The following is a 22,865-nucleotide window of genomic DNA, read 5'->3' as shown; positions in this document are numbered from 1 at the left end:
AGCATCCAACTTCGGCTCAGGTCATGATCTCACGGTTTGTGAGTTAGAGTCGTAAGAGTCCTGAATTTGAGCCCCACGTTGGGTTCTGTGCTGACAGCTCAGAGCCTGGAGCCTGCTCAGATTCTGTTGTCTCCCCTCTCTCTCTCTGCCCCTCCCCTGCTTGCACTCTGTCTCTTTCTCTCTCTCAAAAATAAATAAACATTAAAAAAGAATCTGCATCTTAGGGTACCTGGGTGGCTCAGCTGGTTAAGCATCAACTCTTGATTTTGGCTCAGGTCATGATCTCATGTTTCACGTGTGGAGCCTGCTTGGGATTCTCTCTCTCTCCCTCTCTGTCCTTCCCCCACTTGTGCTCTCTCTCTCAAAACAAATAAATAAACATTAAAAAAAAAAGTCTGCTTCTTAACCATTCCAGAATAAAGATGGTGTGTGTCCAGACAGAAGCCAACTTTTCCCAGCTTCTAGCCCACAGTTATTCCCCTTTACTAGAGTCAGATGGCTTCCCTTGGTTCATGAGACCCTTCCCAATCTACTCCCAACTCCTGTCTCCAACCTATTCATGCTTGAACTTGTATATGAGAGGTGGTCTCTGCTCAGAGTCAAAGAAATTTGAGCCACTTTGGTAGAAATGCAGCTCCATCAGTTAGAGCCAGAGGTCCTTGGGGTAATTCATAAGAGACAGGTGAGCTCTATTTAGGGAAGTGGGGTCTGAATGCCTGCTTCACCACTCTCTACTTGCACCACTGCAAGTTCCTGACTTCTCTCAGTTTCAGCCTCCTGATGTCAGGCCTGGACATAACAATAGTATTCACCTTATGGGGATATTCTGAGGACTGAATGAAATAACATATGTGTATTGTTATCATTAGCTACTTTGTGGAGGTTGTTTACATCCTCCATCTAGGTTGTTTAAATAAAATAAATATATGTGAAATGGAAGGCACATGACAGAAACATAGAATATTCAATAAGTGTTCACTCCTTTCTTGTCCACCCACCACTTGGTTTAGCTGCAGTACAATTCCTAGATGCTAGAGGTAGGGTTATTCCTTTGTATGCCCAGCATCAATCATAGTCCAAGGTACAGAGCAGAAGCTCTATAAATGTTTGATGAAACATAGAAAAGCAAGCAAAAGAAAAGAAAAGAGAGAAAAGCTTGCAATTTTTAAATGTGTTTATCTGTCTGATAGATCAAAAAGGGGTTGGGCACCTGGATGGCTCAGTCAGTTAAGTGTCTGACTTCGGCTCAAGTCATGATCTCATGGTCCGTGGGTTTGAGCCCTGTGTCAGGCTCTGTGCTGACAGCTCAGAGCCTGAAGCCTGCTTCAGATTCTGTGTCTCCCTCTACCTCTGCCCCTTCCCTGCTCCCACTCTGTCTCTCTGTCTGTCAAAAATGAATAAATGTTAAAAAAATTAAAAATAAATAAAAATAAAAAGGGGTCATTTGTCAAATAATGACACTATCATTACAATCTATTATTAACACTGTATCAAAAGAATAACTATGCATTGTATAAATGCACTACAAGAACAAAAATCCTTTGTTCCAGCTGGTCTAAGGATTTGGATTAGGAGGATCAGATCTCTCATCCCATTGTCTCTGTTATCTGGGTTTCAAATTCAGCCCCTGGCCTCTTGCCATAAGTCTTTCTATCTCCTATAGGAAGGAGGAGGCCTCCCTCTCCACAAGACCCAACTCAGCCACTGCAGTCCCTGTGCTCCTGAGACAAGACCAGAGGAAGGGAGAAGGTGGCCAGAAAAATCACACTGCAGGTCAGGGCTCAGAAGACACAGCCTCTGCCTTGTCTCCTCACACTTGCCACAATCAGCTGGAGGGGCCCGAGGCCAACCACCAAAACAGCCCCTTCTTGGGAACTGTCACTCCACACTTTCTTCATTTGAATCTCTTTCCTTTCAGTGCTTCTCCCCAGAGGCACATAAATTCAAAGATATAATTATAAAAGCAGTAACAAAGATTAGAAAAATACTTGAGAATTTATAAAGACTTTCATGGAGATGCCTTGATTTGGCCCACACCACATCTCTCTAAGTTAGGTACAGCAGGGTTATAAGAAGTCTCCCTCAACTTCACTTTGGGGTCAGCAACATGAAGCTTAAGAGATTGAACAGTGTGTTTAAGTGACAGAGATGGGACCTGATCCCAGACTTTTATCCTCTAAATTTAAAGTCACATGATTTCCATAGTAGCAATGAGGATTCATCCAATTTCCATAGTTTCTTCCTCTCAAAGACCTCAGAAATTTCTATTTATACACACACACACACACACACACACACACACACACACCATCTCTGGTTGTTGAAGGCCATATCTCCACATTTAATAAACAAAGGAAACTAAGGTAAGAAATAGAATTTGACAAATTTAAGACTCATGCAGACACCTCATTAAAAATATCTTGTTGACATTTGCTTTGCCCACCTTCCAACCACCATGGTATCTCTCTTTAACTGGAGTTTTATGGGACAATTACCAGTGCATTGTTCCCATTTTCTCACCCACAATCTTTGAGTTTTGAGTACCTAAAATCCAGCTTCAAGGGGTGATTTGTTGCCCAAACCTCCAGGGAAGTGCAGGGGTGGAAAGGTTTTTCTTGACCCTGTTAGGGTCCCTGACTGGGTTGGAAAATTAAACTTACAAAGAAAGATTAACAGGAGAAAAGCATATAAGTTTAATTGAATTTCTCCCAAGAGAATGAAGACCTAAAGAAATAATCATACTAGGAAGCTTTTAGACAAAGAAACAATAGATTTGTGAAGAATTGCAAGACAGAGGGGTTTGGGCTGGGGTAGTAAATGTGAAGAAGTAGCAGTCAAGACAAGGATTGGTTTAATAAGGTTTGTTTATATAGATTTCTTGGCCCCAAATTCCATCTCCATGATAAGAATGTCTTCCATCTTCCTGGTACAGGGAGGGGACCTTTCACATAAGCAATTTATGAACGGTTTTAGGGAAGAAGGGTGTGGTGGGGGAGGTCAGAGGAAACCTCCTGCCTCTGCTATTTTCTCAGGCTCTTTCAGTTTAAGGCATTCAATATGCCAAGGTCCCACATTTTGGGGTAGCATGTCCTAACCCCATCACAAGCAAATCGAGAACTACACATTTGAAAGACTCAACACTCCCAGCCACTATTCAAATAGGCACTTGTCAAAATGCAATCAAATAACGATGAAATAGCTTGAAGAAGCATATAAGGATGAACTTTATATAACCCACCAGCGATTTTCTCTATATTAAAAACCTCTCTCAGTGTCTCAGCTATTATAATTCCTCCTCCTACTATTACTGCTGCTACCATCTACAGAATGGCAGGAACGCTACTGTTACTACACATTTTACTCATATCTCATGGATCCTCACAAGAACCTCATCAGTTAGGGACTTTTATCACCATTTACAGATAAGGAAATAGAAGCTTATTGAGGTTAAACAGCCTGCTCAGGCTCACACACCTCGTAAGTGGCAGTGGGCAGCATTCAAAGTCAGATCCATGCGAATCGAGGTATTGAACTCCTACGTGACTCTGAGGAATGTTTTCTGGGGCTGTAATTTCAATTGGATTATGCCAAAATTTAGCAATATTTTCAATAATGATTTGTGATCCACTTGTGTGCACTGCACCTTTTCTGGGTAACATAAAACAAATAAAGGTATTTGTGCCCTGAAACTGAGCCCAAGAAGCTTGTGAATTTTTGGAGGTAAAAATGTTGAGAAAGAAGACAAATCACTAATACTGTGGAGCCAGATGGCCCAGGTTAAGCCCTGATTCATCCATTTATTTGCTACATGGCATCTACTCTTTCACCTTAGTTTGCTCATCTATTAAATGGGACTAATAATATCTACCCTTTGAGGTTGCTGTGAGGACAAGATAAATTGTTTGTTAAGCACCTGGCATAGTATGTGGCCAAAGTAAACAATAATTCTTATCAGAAATTTTACAGAGAGCCTTGAAGCTGAAAATATTGTGATGGACTGAGTGAAAATGGTCCTTGCTTTCACTGAGTTCACTGTTTAGCATGAGATAAATAGTTACTTATATTATAGTAGATAACCAAGTAACACAACAGCATTGGAATACATAATTAGAGGACAGAAGGCTGGTCTTCACCTAATAACTGCAACAAACAGTTCCCTCATGTAAGTTCAATAGGCCAACCAGAGTCCTAGCAAATGAATTTATGAATAGTTTAGAAAAACAAGCACAACATTAGGAGTTAGACTAAAAGCCTGGGTATCTTGGTCTTACTGAGCAGACATTCCTTTATTTGATAAAATGAGTAATGCAGATGAATTCTGTTAGATGAGCCAGTTGTATCAGTAAAAATAACATCAGAGCTGGTACCACAAAAAAACATCTGGTTCTGGCAAAGGACTGCAGAGTGCCAGAGGACTGCCTCACTGCAGAGGCAAGTGAAATAGACATAAACAGGAGAGCTGGATTCAGGACCCAGACCAATGCCGAAATGGCTGTGTGATTAGGAAAAAGACCCCTAGACCCTCTGGGTCTGTTCCCTATCTGTGAAACTGGCAGAGCCATGAGCTCTCATCCACCTCTGTCACTCTATGGTTCAATAAATACAAATAGAAAGATAATTAAATAAGGTTAGTTTTCACAGCAATAAAACTATCTCCAGTGAACAACTTTGACCTCTAGTAATATTAGAGACTTGACCATACCTTGACATCATTTCAGAAGGTGGATTTTCTCCACGTTGCACATCAAGAGGGGATTCCTGCTTTACTCCATAGTGGTAGTTAAAATTCTGACAATGTTGGCTTTAAATTACCGACTAGGGCGGTGATTAGTGTTCCCAAGTATTTTTGGCTGTCTTCCTTCTGGACAGAATTGTTGGTGGGTTGCTGTCATCATGTGACTAGTTCTGGCCAATGAGTGGGGATGAGAGAAGCATGTAACACTTCCAGGTAAGAGCATTTAACTGGATAAAAGACTTTTCAGAGCTCACCATCCTCCAGCATGGTAATTCAGAGTGTTCAGGATGGGGGCTGTGTGTCGCCCTTGGTTCCTGAGTGACTAGAATGAACAAAGCCCCATGCTATCCCATGATAGATATGTAAAAATAGGCAAATAAAAACATGTTTTATGCCTTTGAGATTTAGGGGTTATTTTGTTACTGCAGCATAATCTAACCTATTCTTATTGGCACATTACTTCATATTAATGGTTTGCTGACTTAACAGCTTCATGAAATATACACTAGAATTATGTACTAAAATCTAACTTCCTTCCACCTGATTTGACACCACTACATTGCCACTATGGCTACTGCAAGGGCCATTTGTGTGGAATACAACATAATGAGCAGTTCCAGACTTGTAACAGTATAGGGCAAATAAAGTCATCCCACTTACTGTTTTTATTTCATTGATTTTCAGGTTAATGGAAACTTGAGAAATGGGACTTGAAAACTATACAGCTTAAGAGACTGCATGAGGATGCCAGTTAACAAGTGGCCTGGGTGGCTCAGTCAGTTGAGCATCCGACTCTTGATTTTGGCTCAGGTCATGATCCCAGGGTTGTGAGATGAAGGCCCACACTGGGTTCATGCAGAGCACAAAGCTTGCTTGAAATTCTCTCTCTGCCCCTCCCCTGCTCATATTCTCTCTCTCTCTCTCACTGCTTCTCTCTCTCTCTCTCTCTCTCTCTCTCAGAATAAATAAATAAACCTTAAAAAAATTAGGTGGAAACACTGGGATTTTAACTCTTGTCTCCTGACTCCATGTGTGGGACTAACTCAACTGTACCACATTTCCTTTGGCATCTTTACTCTGAATGGAAGTCTCTTTTTGTTTCTTTCTATTTGTTCTAATCAGGTTCCTCTTAAGTGGGGGAATACTATACTAATCAGCTCCTTGTCATTATTAGTTTTTTGCAGTCTGGTTGTTCAAACAAAAATGCAGCTGGCAGAAACGTTCCACCATGTGCTCTTAGGGCAGTGGAGTCACTCTAGAAGTCTAGAAGATGCCAACCACTAGGACTGATAGACTGGAGGCCAGCCCTCTGGTCAGCCCTGAACTCCTATACTCTGCCTTGGTTGTCAGTCTTGGCCCTGATCTTGGAGAAGCTGACAGCCTCTGCAACTCGTAATATGGCAAAGTACCTGGCCTATGAAGTGTGGGGACAGGGAGAGCAGCAGGAAAGTGTCCCCACAGCATTATCCAGCTACTCTCCCAGAGAGTCTGAGAGCTAGTCTCATCCTCTCACACTGCCATCTTGCTTTCCTTTCCTTCTGTGTTTTTCCTTTCGGTAAAGTTTTGGTTTGAGTTGATCAGCCTCCTTTTCTTAATTGGTTTCATATGAATGAAATTGCCCTGTTTTCTGCATCACTGATACCAATGCTGTCAGTTGGGCTGAGGCACAAGGACTCAAAATCTAAGCAGAAAAGCCCTACCATCCAGGGTCTTCAGAGTTGACTCACAAAGAATCCCTCTCTGTCCTCTCCCCAGTTAACACACTACACACAGATAGTACAACGCTTCAGAAATCACCCATATGGTCCCTGAGTCTCCAGAGCTCTCCTGTGAATGCATGTGATGACACCCACACCAATATTTGGAGGTTAAATGACATCAGAGTGCCTCCCTCTGATGTCCTCACTTCACCACAGAAGGCACACCAGGCAAACATAGCAGGGCATGGCCACATCTCCAGGATCTGCCAGTGGGACCTCAGCTCCCACAGAGTGTCCATCCTCTTCTCCCCTGAGGTCTGCATACCTGATACCCATTTCTCTCTCAGCAGAATGGATGTGGATTATTCTTTTCAAGAACTTTCTTTCCACTATGGAGGGTCTGATGCTGAGTTCTCATACTGGGAAGGAGTAAGCTTTCAGGCTGACAGCTAGGAAGACCCGGCTGGTTCACCCTCTCAACGGCTCACCTCAGGGCTAGAAAAAGTAGCAGGTAAGAAAGGGAAGAAGATAAAGCATAACATTCTCCTGTTTCTTCTCCTCTCCTTCCAAACCAAGACTCCCGAAGCTGGGGTTAGGTCACAAGGTAAACTTAGCAGTTGTGGGCACACTGCTAAGGCTTGCAGGGCCTAGTTATGCAGGGTCTTGTAGTTTTCAGACTTCCATTTCATGCATACCTGACCAGGAAAATCATCGTACTGTGCGTTTTCATGGAATCGTGGACATCTCCTTCAGTACGTTTTGCTTTTTCATGGAAGCAATTTCACATAGATTTGTAGGATTATTTGATCAGTGTCTTTCTCCCTCATTAGACTCAGCTACTTAAAGTCAGAGACCATACAATTTTCCCTAGCCTAGAAAAGAGTAGGCACTTGATAAATATTTGTTGAATGGATGAATTAATCTTCGGTGCTGACATTGCAAGAGAGAATAAGCTTAAGCTACAGCAACAAGGATTAGCTCAGTACTACTCTGGAGCCCACTGCCTGGTTTTAAATCCTGGCTCTGCAACTTACTTCCTGGGAGACCCTAGGCAAATATCACTGTGCTGTCTCATTTTATAGTTCTCAAGGGTGGAAATACACTGTAATACTGCTCCATATGTTTGTTCTGAGGATTATATGAGATGATATATGTAACACATTTCAGACAGTCTCAATATAAATGCTCAGTAACTATTAGCTAACCACAGCTTGCTCACAGACGGAGGGTAGCTGAGGGAAAAGTTTTGTCTTTGCAAGATACAGGAGGAGAAGTATAATACCTTCTACTTATCCAAGGAGGTGGTTTTCATAGTTAAGTAAAAAAGATTGTTTAACTATAATTTCTTAACAAAGACATTGACCATACCTAGAAATAGTGTCTCCATAAGAACATGATCCTGGTTACTATAAACAATGACATTGTTGAAGGAGCCAGGATGGAAACCATGGAAATCTTTGGCAACCGACAACTAATCATAAGTATCTAAGACCAAAAAGGACTAAGTAGGCATCCCAATAAAAGCCTATTTAAATAATTTCAAAAAACCCTCCAGATGTGATATATAGCAGCCTGATATACATCACAGAGCTCTTCCAAAGAAAGAGAGTCCAGGTGAAGTACAAGGGTTAGAAGAATGCAGAGTTTGGAACCAGAATGCCTAGGCTTGCATCCCAGGTAACCCATTACTTGCCATGTATCTTGGTTACTTCATCTCTCTCAGTTTCAGCTTCCTCATCTGTAAAATGGGAATGTTAATAGGACACCAGTTTTCCAAAGTTATTCCTAGGATTGAATGTATAATATCACACAGTAAATACTGCATTAAATATTAGGTCTAATTAAAATAATTTTTAAAAACCATAATTGTGTAACACAAAACCTATTCATAGCTAATGGACAAATGATAGTCCTTTTGTAAATCATAGAAAATAGATAGTAGTTTGGATCTACAGTTAAAGACATAGATGGGCCAAACTCAGAAGACCAGTTACAAGGGGGTTCAGGAAAGAGGTTTGAAGAAGGAATGGGATACAGAATGACTAAATGCCACCACAGGGTCTCTTGTGCGGAGCTGATGTTTAGCAGTCAGGTTGACCAGATGACTCCCTCTTGATGTCATTCCACTTCCTTCTTTGTGTTTCCAGAGTATTCTGCCTGCCCAGCTTCCCTTAGCTCCATGTGCTACACATACCCTTTCTATAAACTACTTTTCTGCTTAAATCAGACAAGATGCAATTCCTACTATTTACAATGCAAAGTTCCAGCTAATAATGCAAACTCCCCAAACCTACTAAGTCAGACTCTGGATTTTTAGAAGCACCTCAGGTAATTCTTACAACTACTGAAATTTGAGGGCCTCTGCTATTTTGGACTCTGAGACACATTCCAGAAACTCTCTGACTCTCTGGTTGTCTGGGTGTATGAACTCCTGGGCCCACTCCATGTTGTCAGATCTACTAGGCACAGTTTTCAGAGGCTGAAGCCATCTTTATGGTGTGGAGAGAACAAGGAGAGCAGAGACCCGAACCTTCCTCTTTTCTCTTCCCCTCACACCTGCACATCACACTCACATCTGCCGTAGGTGTGGCACCTGAGCCTGGGGTGCTTGTAGCAGTCCATAACAAGGGAACTGACACTTTTCTTGGTAAAAGTAACTCTATGTTTTCCAGGAGCCCTGATCACATTGCTGGGGGAGAAAATCATGATACTCTGTTTTTCATGGACAACTTTTCAACAACTTTCCAGCAAGTCAATTATGATGTTATGGACTATGTAATATTAGTCTCTCATTTAAAACAAGATGCACCCTCTTCCCGTCCTTCTCCAAATGGGACAAGGGAAATAAATTATGTTATAAATGCCCAAGTTATTTCTCTAATGACCAATAGCATTTTTAACAAGACAGTAAAAAATGTGTATCCCCTCATAATGGCAATGTATTGGCAGGCTTCCCTCAGGCTAAGGAGATTTGATGAGCTCAGCAGAGTGGGCATAGTGGTGGCCCCCTGGCCTGAGGGAGTCAGACCCAGCCCTGGCAGAAGCTAGGCAGAGCATGTAGGAAGGGCAGAACTGTGTTGGTTATTTTGGGAGGACATGGGCAGCTCTGTTGAAATGGAGATAAGCAGAGAGGACGGAAATGGTTCTCAGACTGAACAGCCAGTAGGGACCTGGGAACAGTCTCACACCTCTGCCATGGCTGAATCTCACTGCTGGCTTCCCTGCCCTAGATCTCCTACATGCCATCTGCATCTGTCTTCTTAAAATACCTCTTGCATCAGGTTAATTCTTCCTCTTCAAAACCTCCACAGTGGCCCTCACCTGCAGTATAGAATGAGTCCCAAACTACCTAGTTAGTTGTTCAAAACCCACCACAGCCTGTCTCAACTTGTTTTCCCAAATTTGGCTCCTGCATTTCCCATGAACCTTCTCAAATACTCATACACCTTCCACTCAAGCAAAACGAACCCTTACTCTCTTCCCAGTGCATTTCCCACATAGTTACCTCCAGGCTTTTGCTGTCATGATTTCCCATTCTGCTCCTGAGCTCTATTCTTCCCTGACCTGGCCTTTCCTTTCCAACTTTTCAAATCCTGTGCTTGCCTGAAGGTGGATCTTCATTGCTCTATGTCTACCATCACCAACATGGACCTTTGCTCCTTCATTGTCAGTCCTTAACAGCTGTCTGGGTGGAAACAGACACACAGTCTGGAGGCAGAGAGCATGGGTTCAAATCCAGCTGTGCCACTTATTAGCTGTGTGATTTCTCTAAATTTTGTTAGCTCTACAACCTGGGAAGCTTTTCCTATGATTGGGGATAATGCACATAAAATGTCTCCCATGAAGCATGGTACACAGTAGGTGCACAGGAAGTAGTAGCTAGCAGTAAGAGCAGCACTTACTACCTTGGGTTCTTAAATCTTATCTGTGTAAGGGTTAACAACCCAATATGACTCTTGGTGTCTTCACTATACTACCCCCAACCATGGTAGCTCACTTCCCAGTTCTTAGAATGGACTCAGAAAATATTTTCTGGGGTCTCTGGGTGTTTTTGCTATGATTTCACTGGTTTTTCCTAATCAAAAAGAAGGTGATGAGGCCTGAGGCCAGCTTTGCTCAGCTGATAAGCCAGCTTCACAGAGCCTAGAGACAAATTCATACAGCAGTCTTAGAATGAAGTCAGTGCATGCTTCTGAGAAGGGAAGCCCTTGAGAGTTATAGTCTTGATCTGAAAGCCGGAGCTTTCTCTGCAGAGCTGCCTGAGAACACCAGCAGCTTGCTAAGGAAACCACTTGGTTGTCAAAACACATCCCAGCTTCTCCTGTCAGAGGTGTCAGCCAGCATCTTAGCAAATGGCAGAGCAAGCTCTTGGGAGTTCAATGCTGATAAATGATTTGTAAATGTCACGTAGACCCTAGAGGTGGATGCCAGTGTAGATGGAAGTCACTTCTATTACAAAGCAATGGAAAATTGTGAAACTTCCAGCTTCCTTGTATAAGCTCATGTACCATATTTTTAAATTTATGAGCAATAAAAATTACTATACATCCACTTGTCCATACCACACCCCAATAATAAGACTTCCCCTTACACGAGAAATAATTCCCAATGCTTTTTTAGTCTTCAAGACCAATAATCTTATTGCACCCTTTACCTAGTCCAGGTATGCTTCCTCTCTGGTTGCTATTGATTCGACCAATCAACCAACAAGTATTTATTATGTTCCACCATGTGCCCAGAACTCTGTCAGGGCTGAGGAAGACAACAGAAGAAAACATGGCCTCTGTCCTCAAGGAACTTTTTTAAAATCCAGTTTTCCTGTCAAAACTGCATTGCCCAAGACCTTCTGCTGGCTTTCATTCAGTAGTCAGTCAGCCAGGAAATATTTATTAAACACCGCTGTGTGCCTGGGATACAGAAGGTGAATGAGCCAGACAAGGTCCTGGTTCTCACAGAGCTTACATTCCAGTAGGAGAAAGAGGCAATGAGCAAGTCAACAGGTATTATAAATTCAGAAAATGGCAAATGCTACAAATAAATTAGGTAAAAGACAGGTAGCTGGGACTGGAGGGGCTGGAGGCCAGAGAAAGCCTTCCTGAAGAAGTGGCATGACTAATCTGTCAAAAGAACTAAGAAAAGAAAAGATGCTTAGAAACCCCTTCCAGAAGGGGGCTGCCTATAAACCCTGGAGAAATACAAAGGATGTGAAAATTAACTCTATGTCTCTTGGTCAAGGGCTCTACTTTATTCTCAGCACTAAGCACAGTCCCTGATACATAGAAGATGCTGAATGATAGTGATGCATAATATTATTCACAATTTACTACATGACAGGCAATGGAGTGAGTACCTGCCATGCGCTGTTCATTCATTTCTCAGTCACCATATGAGGAAGGCACTGCTATCCCTACATGACAGACACAAAGAGGTTTTCATAGAAAATAAGCTAGAGCGACAATGCAAACCCCAGCAGTCTATTTCCAGACCAGTTGGTCTTTTACACTATAATGCATGTAGGCATGAGTGAATGAATGAATGATCATCCACATGATCTTCAGTCTCATTAATGTCTAGGATGGATACAGAGGGGGAGGTTACATACTTCAGGCTTTGCATTGTTGGAATCCATACATTAAATTGCACCTGCAACAAAGCTACATCCAAATGTTCACACTGTTTCCAGTATCCAACCAAATAGCCACTTGTCTGAGACAAAAGGCTGAGAGAGGTTTCGTTTCTGAGTTTGGACAAATCAAACATTGAAAGAAATGTGTTTATTTCATCCTGTGTAGCTCATCAGTTCACATGAAGTTTTTGTGAACTGGTAGATCAAAATTTTTTCTTTATCACTATAAACTATAATATTGAAAAATAACGTTTAGTGCCCTGTGATGGTCAAGTAAGAGCCCAGTTCCTCAGACCTGTGATGGATACAAAACTGAGATAAGGTGAGAGTCATTTAGGGGATTTTTTAGGACTTCATATGCGCTGCGCCAGGACAGCCTTATTCCCACTCTGCAGCACGGGCAGTCCACCCATGGCCTCTGCTCAAAGGGAGGCTTCCTCCTGGATCCCCTGACATTTCCCTGACCAGCATACACCCCTGCCATCCTTCACATCCATCCCAAACACCTGATTTCTATATCTGTTTTTGTTTGGGCTGCTTTGTAGATCATAGGCAAATAATTTCCCCTTATTAATCTTTTTACATCTTAGAGATCTAGCCAGGCACAGGAGATTTTAATGCTTAATTAATTGCTGAAATGAATTTGATGTAGCTCCCCCTTGGATGGGCAGAGCTTATTCTAAGCTCCCTCCTGGAATTTTACATGATAATAACAACAAAAGCTGACCCGTGCTGAGGGCTTACTGCCTAACAAACATCTATGTTGTTTATGGCATTTGTCTATGACAACTCTGGAAAAAGGCCATATTATTATTCCTAATTTAAAATTGGAAAAAACAACAAGCCCTTTAGAAAAGTATCACTTACATTTGGTAACATTGCCTGATAAATGACAAAACTAGGATTCCAACTCAGGTCTTCCTACCTCCAAACCTCTCACTTAACCAAATGCTTGACTACCTTGGTGCCTTCTCATCCACTAGCCCTGAGGTTCCTCTTTATGCCTTTCTGACCCCCTTTCACTGGAGGCCCCTACATCCTAGCCCTCTGTCTTCAACCTCCTGGGGCACAACTCTCCCCAGCTATTCTCTAAAGGCCTTAAATATTCTCTATTCCCACAATTCTTTAACCCATTCTGCTACCCAGCATTCCACTGCCAATTTCTGCCTTCCCCCACTCCCTTTCTTAGACTGTAAGATTATAGTTACATTGCATTTGACTTAACTAGTTCATGCTAAGTGTGAGTGACTGCCAGCCACTTAAAGTTCAGTGGGAATTTTCCATTTGATAAGAGGATATCTATCAACTCAAAGAACTCAGTCTGAATGTGTTTCCAAAGATGGATTTCAAAATGTTTTGAGCAATGGCAGTATTTTCTAGTTACCCACATAGCCTTCTCCAGGATGCCCCTTTGAACACTTATTTATTTGTGTGTCAAAAGGTCTGTACATATACATTTGCTTAAAAAAAATCTCTAATGAGTTCATGGTCAGACTTTATTCACATATTCTTTATCAAACAATTCAATTGTGTCATCAATGTATACTTTTCATCATGATCCTATCATTGTTCCTTTTTCCAGGTTAGTCTCTAAGATATGGTGTTCACACTATAAATCCCCTCTGCTGCCACAGCATGAGAGTGGTTTACACCCAACATCAGAAAGGAGTAATCAGTAATTCACAGCAGAGATGTAATCCTCAGCTTTGCCCTCTTGGAGTTTTCCCAGAAAAGACCTAAGAAACCATGCCTTGCTGGGGATGGCATCAGAGCAACCCCTTCAAAGCTGCAGAACAAAGGCCTCTGTGGCTCTGGGAAATTCCATTTTCCATTCAGATTCAGGTCTGGTTTGGTGGCCTCCAGCTGTCAACATCTGGAATCCATTTCCCACTTGGAAAAGCCACCCAGACAGAACTGCTTATCCCCATAATTGGGTCCAGTGATGTGGCCAAGTGAGCCATGGGGATCTCCTCTGGGCTGGGAGGGGATTGGGTCAGTGCCAGATTTTCTAATTAGAAGAGTTAACCTGAGCTGAGGGCACCCAAAATTTTTTAAATAACGCTTGATATTTCGGTAAAACCATCAAGAAAAATATTAGAACTTCTGGGGACTTTCTTAAATTTATGTTTAGGTTAATATTGTTTTTATTTGGATTACATATGAGAGAGCATCATATTTTTTCAGTGCTTAAGACTTCTAATGATTTTACCCAGTGTTATGCCAGGGATTGACAACTACATTGCATTGGACTGGGGTTAGATATCACACAGAGCACCTTAATGTCTTACATATACTTAAATTCCAGCAGCTAACACAGCACAGCTCAGAAAATGTGTGGTGGCCCAATTGCACTTGGCCTTGTAGGCAACATTGCTACTGGTATGGCAGCCAACCAAGATGGCAATCCAGGGCTACCCATGAAAATGACAGCGGAGAATGATAGAAAGAAAGACCATCACCTCTCCTCCCAAATCCTACCTCCACTTGGGTGATCATTCAATTCATCTTCCAAACTGGGACCTTTTGGGAATAAGGGAGAATGGAGTGTTGGAAATAATTAATAAGATTTCATTAATCAACAACAGGTATACATTGGTTGTCCTTGGCAGAGCTGATGTATATTCACTCTATCCTCACCAACACTTTTTACCCACAGTGACAACTTCTCTGGTTTTCCATGTCTGTCCCTCAGCCTCCTTCTCTTCCATTGACACCCTGTGGCTCTTCCCTGGCTCTGAAACACTCCCCTGGATCCTTGTCCGGAGACGGCTCCATCTTTCTAATTCTAGGAGCTCCAGCTCACACTGAATGCTCTTGTCCACCTAGGTTACACACATGGTGAGTGAAAGCAGAGCAATGACAACTGCAAATACAGGCCATTCTCCCACAGCTTCCTAGATGCCAAAAAGTGTATCAGTGACTGCTCTGCAAAACTTAGTGTGGGAGGCCCAGAGTGACTGTCTTTTACTAAATTGCAAAACAGCTTGCCAAGGGCTTAACAAAGCTCCCTACTCATAACAGGTGCCTCATCAACATATTACATATGGACATCACAATGTAGCTTATTTATATGTGTAGTGTCTTAGGAGGCCTGGGACATAATTCTAGGGTACAAACAAGAAGTCAAAAGAGGAGTCAATTCAGTCCAGAAAGCTATCTTATTGAGTGCTCCCTGTATTCCAGGCTAATTCTAGGCACTGAGATGAATCAGAAGGTGGCGGCCAATTCCTGCTCTGAAGGAATGTTTGAGCCTGGGAGAGAGATAGGTAAACAGCTGCCATGGTGGGGGTAAATATATTTAAGATAGGAGCACCAAAGAAGGGAGATGACTTTGGGCTGAAGGGACTGAGTGTGGCTTCTTTAAGAAGGAGGTATTTGAGCTGTGCATTGAAGTAGGAGTAGAATTTCAACAAATAAAAATAAGAGTCAGGCATTCCAACCAAGAGGATGACTGATAGGAAAGCATACTGCTGGGGGCATAACTTTCTCCAGTTTGGTTATAAAGTGTGGGTCTTTGGAGGTACATGATGTAGAGAAAGAAACGGCTGGAAAGAAAGATCTAGCATCATATTATGGAGGACTTCCAAGTCAGGCTAAAGGGACTGGAATTATTCTGTTTAGCAGTCCTCAGATGACCTGATCATATGGGATGTCCTCTGGAAAGATTAATTTGGAAGTCATATGTAGGTGGACTGGAGGCAGACATGAAAAAAATTTTTAAAAGGCCATGGGGAGGCTACTATGGCCATCCAGACACCATTTTAAAACTGGTATACAGGGGCACCTGGGTGGCTCCATCATTTGAGTGTCTGACTCTTAATCTCAGGTCGGGTGTTGATCTCAGGGTCATGAGTTCAAGTCCTGCACTGGGCTCCATGCTAGGCATGAAGCGTACTTAAAAATAAATAAATAAACAAATGAATGAATGAATGAATGAATAAATAAATAAATAAAACTGGTTTCCAAATGATATGGGATTTGTAGGGGCTTTAGTAAAACCAAACAAGAGCAAAAAATACATACATATACACACACACACACACACACATATATATATAACAAGAATATAATAATGTGTACACTACAGAGAATGTACAGTCGAGGAGCATAAGCATAAACAAGAGTGGATTGTTCAACCTAGATATTCTGTGAGAAATATAGTTGACCCTTGGACAAAAAGGAGGTTAGGGGACAAACCTCCCACGCAGTTGAAAATCTGCATATAACTTTTGCCTCCCCCAAAACTTAACTAATGGTAGCCTACTATTGACCAGAAGTCTTGCTGATAACAGTCGATTAACACATATTTTGTATGTTGTATGTTCTGTGTATTATATGTTGTATTCTTAAAATAAAGTCAGCTAGAGAAAATAAAATGTTATTAAGAAAATTGTAAGGAGGAGAGAATGCGTTTACATTACTGCACTGTATTGATCAGGAAAAATCCACGTATAAATCGACCCACACAATTCAAGCCCCTGTTGCTGAGGGTCAACTGTACTTGCCTGGCCAACTAAGCAAAAGGGACTGTGTGTGGAATTGCTTGCTTCCATTTCCCAAGTGATTCCCATTTAAAAGATGCAGATTATTGCAGTAATAGAAAATTTAATCAGCTGGAGAAGAAAGCAAGCATGTTGTGCTATGACTGGCATGGATTACTGAGACATACCCATTCAGGTTTTAGTGATCTCACTTGTTCATAATCCATGCCAAGGGGACAGATGTTTGCACTCCTTGGAGCAAAGCTGCCATGTAAATCGGAAATTTTATTATTGCAGTAATCTGGACAATTATAATAAATATTATATTGCAATGGTATCACGTTATAAATACTCAAAAGTTCCAAAAGAGCAGTTCTTTCACTGGAACACAATTTACCCATCACCAAAAATGAAACCAAAGAAGTAGTCTTCCGATGTCTCAGAAGACCAATCACTATAAAACTGAAAACAAAACAAAAAAGGTAAACCTCATTCTTTCTATGTGAAAACAAACATTTAGCAGATTACTGATCTCTCACTATATTGGAGCATCTGGCTTGATGTATGCAAAGGCCGTGTGCAAGGAGCTGAGAGCCATGGCCTGGCACAAGATGTCTCGCAACCTGACAGAGAAGACTGGGCACTAGAGACAGAGTTACATGTGACATGACAGGGCTGTGGGAATTGGCAGGAGGGTTCATGGGCAGGAGGACAGGGATGACTTATACTAACAAGCACTAAGTCTATGTCCTCCCCTTCACACTGCTTCTGAAGATCACTTCTAGGAATCCTGACTCAACTCCCCTGGACTTACATCAATCCCCCAAACCTTTCAATGCAATTGTATTTCTCAGGGACATTTTTAGCTGGTTGTTTGGTTTTATTTTTAGGGGCTTTTTTCATTACTATTTTTGCAGATATCTCCTTATGTACAGGCAGGTGTGGCCTGCCCACGTGAGCCTCTGAGTTTCCTGAGGGCAGAATCGGTTTCATTTCTGTCTCCACCACAGAAGCCAGGACTGAAGGCTTGTGCCAGCAGATGCAAGACACCTGTGGGAGGCAGAAGTGACTTCTCCTGGGCACAGAGAGCATGTGTGAGAAAAGGTATGGAGAACACGGTTAGAAGAGAGAGACACTGAGCAAGCCACCTTGATGGACAGCACTTGTCTCCAGTTCCTACACCATCCCTACCTCTCTACTTCTCCCAGAAGAGGGTTCTCACACACACAGAAAAGAGGCCCAATGCCTACCGGAAGGAGGGGGTAGTGTGGGCTGGCTGAAAGGGGAAATCCCACTGTCTTTCAGAGCCCTTCAGTCCTGAAAGAACCACAGAGGAGCATGCTCATGGGCATCCAAGCCAAGTTCACCAACCAGGTGCAAGTGGGGAATCCTTCTGAATGTTTAGGCAATCACACAAAGAAGTCTGGCTTTCCCACCATGCTCTCTCCTTGACCCTACCACATTCCCTCTTAGGTTTTTCAGTTACCATTCCTGGTCTTTGAACAGTTAGGAGGAACTCTGGGTCTCTAGTTCTTCTTGCCCCCCTGCTCCCCACCTCTCACATGGGGCGGGCCTCAGTCCACGGCCTCAGATTGCTCACACCTGCTTTTTAGTGCAAACTCAAAAATATGCTGGGGTCTCCTATTAGTTGCCCAACCAATAAGGGAGTGTCTGAGGGCCTTAGCCTGCCCCTCCTCACGAATTTTTAAAGTTCATATTTAAACCCACCTCTGGTCTTCCAGCAGAAATTCGTGTTGTGTTTCCCTTGGTGAGATGGTCCTGCTGAATCTCTTTTGGGTGTGCTGCCTGCAACGACAGGGCCACGTTCCTGCTCTTCAGTGGTGAAGGGTTGTGGGTGATGCTGGGATTGACAATCCTGCCTGGAGCTGTCTGGTGGGCCTTCGCTTTCCCTGGTATCCCAGCTCTGCCTGAGACCTCCACTCCTGTGCTTCTGCAGAAAAACGTACACTCTATCCTGGTGCCCCCATAGTCCCCACATCCCTCTCTTCACCCCATTTCATGCCTTCTCATGTTTCCCTTACATGTCGCCCTTCTTGAAACATACATCTCTCTCCCAGTCACAACACTGCTCATTTCCCCCATGGCCCTCAATTTAAAAATGACTTAGCAAAATATTCATTTGCTTACTTGACTCTCCACACTGGACAGGAAAAACGAATCAGAGAAGATCCCTTGCCAGTCATCCCCAGAGCCTAGCACAGTGCTGCCTCAAAGTATATATTACTTGAATAATATTTGTTGAATGAATGAATGAAGGAATGATAGATAGTATCAAGGACACTGGATAATAAATGTTTCAGATTCCCACCCCCCTCCCGCCCCACCCCTTGACAGTGGGATGCATGTCTGTAGGAGCCTGTTCATTATAGTGCTATACCTTCATTGCCCATACAGGCTTGACCTTTGCAATAAACGCAAGTTTAGTTGAGCAAAACCAAATCACAGGAAACAAATCAGGGTGTCACAAGCATGACTGGATACCCAGGAGGCAGCCCTAACAGGCAGACTGGGTAGAGATAAACTGATGTGGCAAGGATGTGCCTGGGGAGGAGGGATTGGGGACAGCTTGAGAATTTCATGCAGAGGAAGCACAGTGGTACACATGGAGAAATCCAGCCTAGGAGTCAAGGAAAACAGTTTCAGTCCTACTTCCCTTTAGCTATGGTTGTGATTGGGCAAATCACCTCTTCTCTGTGGGTCTCAGTTTGCTCATTTGTAAAATGAGAAGGACAGACCAGATTACTTGCAAGGCTCCTTCCAGCAGAAACATTGCATGGTGCAAAGTTTGACGTCAGACAATAAATGTCAATTAAAAGGGCAGGTAACAATCCTCTGGTTTTGTCTGGAGGCCTGAGTTCTGGAGTTAATTCACTCCAGGCTGGGCCACACCTACCCTGCCACGCACACTCCTATACATGTGCACACCATATGCACACCGTGTGCACGCAAAAGACACACAAGCCCAGGGCCCATCTCTATAGCCAGAGGAAAGCCAGGTGAAGTGGGGGTGGGGGGGTGGGGAAGTGCATCCTTATGACTTCCTGTGTGATGTCATGTCAGGGAAAAGACTAAAGACCAGAAGGAGAAAGAGGCCCATCCTCTGGCAGTCTGGGCCTATTTCCACCTACAGCTTGGTGGAAACCCACTGTCCAGAGTCCTAGGCAGAAATTCCAATTTGGCACTTTCTTCTTCTCCCTTGAAACAGAGCAGCCTGTCCCACAGCCACTAGCACAATCTAATTTTCATGAGGAGGGAGAAATGAGTAACATCTTCTTAATAAGGCCTTCCCTGGTCTAGGAAATCCTAGCATGAGAGCCGGGGGTCATTAGTTGCAAGAAATACAAATTCAATGGGGTAAAAATCAAATCAGGGAGCCAGGTCAGGTGTCACAGGCATGACTGGATGCCCAGAGGCATCCTCTGTATGACAGATAAACTGGTATGAGAGAAATCTGTAGCTCTTGAGCTGAGGCTGGTTTTGACATATTTAAATAACTACATTTTAAATGGTAATGTGAGTGCATACAGTAGTAGTTTCCATTTGCTTCTTGGCCTACAAAGCCTATAATATTTACTATCTGGCCCTTTTCAGAACTTTTGCCAACCTCTGTCCTGAACAACAGCTGAGTGGCCCTGCTAATGGCAAAATCAGATCTCCTACTTCCTGGGGAGCGGCACCAGCCTTTAACTCTGGACACCACCCCAAATAACGGTGATGGGGACAGGACGGCCACTCTCTGAGCGATGGCACCCCCACCTCCCTCATCCTGAATTCCCTCCCTTCTTCCTAGCCACCTCTCAGGTCTCCAGAAGCTCCTCTTTTCTCCTCTATTCCTCCTCACCCTCCCATGCCTGACCCATAACACTAAATTTTGAAACGCCCTCCAAGACAATTGATCACATGCTGTCTTGCAATACTTACTTTTGTTTTACATGATTGTTTCCCAGGGGGAGTGGAAGCGTGAGAAGGCAGGGACAATATCCTAACATTTGTTCCAGTACCCCCATCCCCAGCACAATGAGGAGTGTGGGGCCCAGAGCAGCTGGTGAGAAGCCATGTGCTGCTCAGGTCCAACTGCAGAGAGTACTTGAACATCACCCAGGGTCACACTCCACTGCACAAGCCTGACATTTCTGGAGGGGACTTGGAGCAAGGTGTCCCTGCTCCAAGAGAAACACTTTGTGCCTTCCACTCCAAGCCCAGAAGTGCTTCTATGGTTAATGCTAGAATCACTTAAAGCCCAGCTCAGTGAAAAGATTCCTCTAGGGCTGATTCTCTGTTTCATTTTCCTCTCTAGGGAGTGTCCCAGGCAGGGCAATCAAGGAGCTGGGGTTCTGGAAGCATGTGAAAAGATTTGCTTTCTGAATCTGTCATTACTCAGCATTCAGGAAACATGGACAGAAGAAACAAGTAGAGAAAAAGAAGGGGCCAGATGCTTTGCTGTAGAGAAGCTGTCCTTCCATAAGAGCATGACATAGAGCACAGCCCTGCTCTCACAGTTGCGGTGGCCAGAGCTGGTAGATTATGAACCGAGTGCTGGTTTCCTGCTGTGGGAGCCAAGACGCAACATCTGGATAAAATCTTGACTGAGGCCACTTGATATAATCTCTTCGGGAAGGTAATGGGTATGGAAAATCAATGATAGCAGAGAAGAGGATGGTGGGGGAGGATGCAGGGGCCCCTAATCTCAGGTGGCCTGGGTAAAGAACTTTGACATTCAGGTCCCCTTTTTTTTTTTTTGCTAATCACATGAGTAGGCAAGTCATGATGGCCGGAGTGAAAGAGTGTAGCCTATTTGGGGAATCGTGGCAACAGGTGCACTGAGAAGATGGAGAGATTAAAATCCTTGCACTGCCTAGTGAGTGCCCACTCAGTGCTCCAGAGCAGATACCATGACACTGAACTTGGGGATGGGAGGTTGAGGCAGGGGACTAGGGTACCTGACCCCTCTCTAGAGCTGCCCCGATCCCCTTTGTAAACTGCTCTGCAGTATCCCCTTCTCTCATGCCAAACACAGAAACCCACTCTCTCTTTTCCTCCCCTCTCTCCCTGAGGATTTGTATAAGACCGAAGTGACTTACTGGACATTTCAGCCATGCAGTCTGTTCTACTTAGGCATCTGGACACAGCTAAGACCCAAGTGTTGCTCTCTCTTTGAGCCTGAAGGAACTGACTTTCAGGTCATAGGTGGCGAGTTCTCTTTTGTCTGTAAGGGAGGGTGGAGCCTGAGGGAAGATCTAGTCCCAATCACCAGGTGTGTGCCCAACTACATACATTAACTTTAGACTGAAAGAGGGCTTGGAGATGAGACTGTGGAGTTGAACTTTGGCAAGATGCCGTGCTTTCAGGTAGATTGTAAATTATAAATAAATAGCCTCTGTTGTTGTTGTTGTTGTTGTTGTTCTTCTTCTTCTTCTTTTGCTTCAGCATGTAATGAAAAACAACAGAGCCCTGCCTGCACAATCCTTCTATTTCCGCCTCAGATTCACTGTTAACAGTTCCTGACTGGAAATGACTCCAGGCAGTCACAGACACTGGCTTTTATTATTGTGTCGGCATCTTATTTAAATCCACAGTTCCCAGACATCAATTTAGCAAAGCCTCCCTCACCCCACGGAGATGTGGATGCACTCTCAGAACCAGTCATTATTCTCCCTGTGGTCGTGGGGGAGGTGTGATTGTGGATCACCAGCCCACCCTGGTGAGGATCTAATTCAACCAGTCTTTGGATTCTTTAGCAGCAAAAGCAACAGCAGGAATCCAGAGCCCCAGAAGGTAGCTAATCCCAGAGAGAAATGGCAGCCAGTGTTATACCTACTGTGATATTTACCACAACCATCCAGTGAAAAGGGAACCAAGACATTCGTTCTGAGTTTGGGGGTTACTCGGCACAAGGCCACAATCTGTAGAAACTAGCCTTCAATGTGGACAAGCAAATCCTTCCATTTGGCTTCTCTCTGCCTCTGTCCACCAGAAAGTCACTGCATTCCCTTCTCCCACACCATGGTTGAGGGGCAGAGTTTAACAACAAAGCACTAGTCCCTCCCTCCTCCATGACTTTCACACCAGGGCTGCACTTTTGTGAACAGGCTTCATGTCTGTGAGAATCAGGCTTGTTTCACAGAGCTGTTGAAAGCCATGTTAAACAGGGCTTAAAGCCTGCAGACAAAGGAGAACTCAGAAATGCAGTCCCAGGAGACAGCACTGGGGTCATAAGGGGTCTGATCTTCTCATGCCTTTTGGCTCCTTCCCCCCCCCCCCCCGCTGATGGTTGAGTCTGATACCATACCATCAGGTGGCAT

Source organism: Panthera uncia, chromosome B4 (assembly GCF_023721935.1).
Source record: "Panthera uncia isolate 11264 chromosome B4, Puncia_PCG_1.0, whole genome shotgun sequence".
Taxonomy (NCBI): Eukaryota; Metazoa; Chordata; class Mammalia; order Carnivora; family Felidae; genus Panthera; species Panthera uncia.
The sequence above is the reverse complement of the archived record's forward strand: the minus strand, read 5'-3'. Positions refer to the sequence as shown.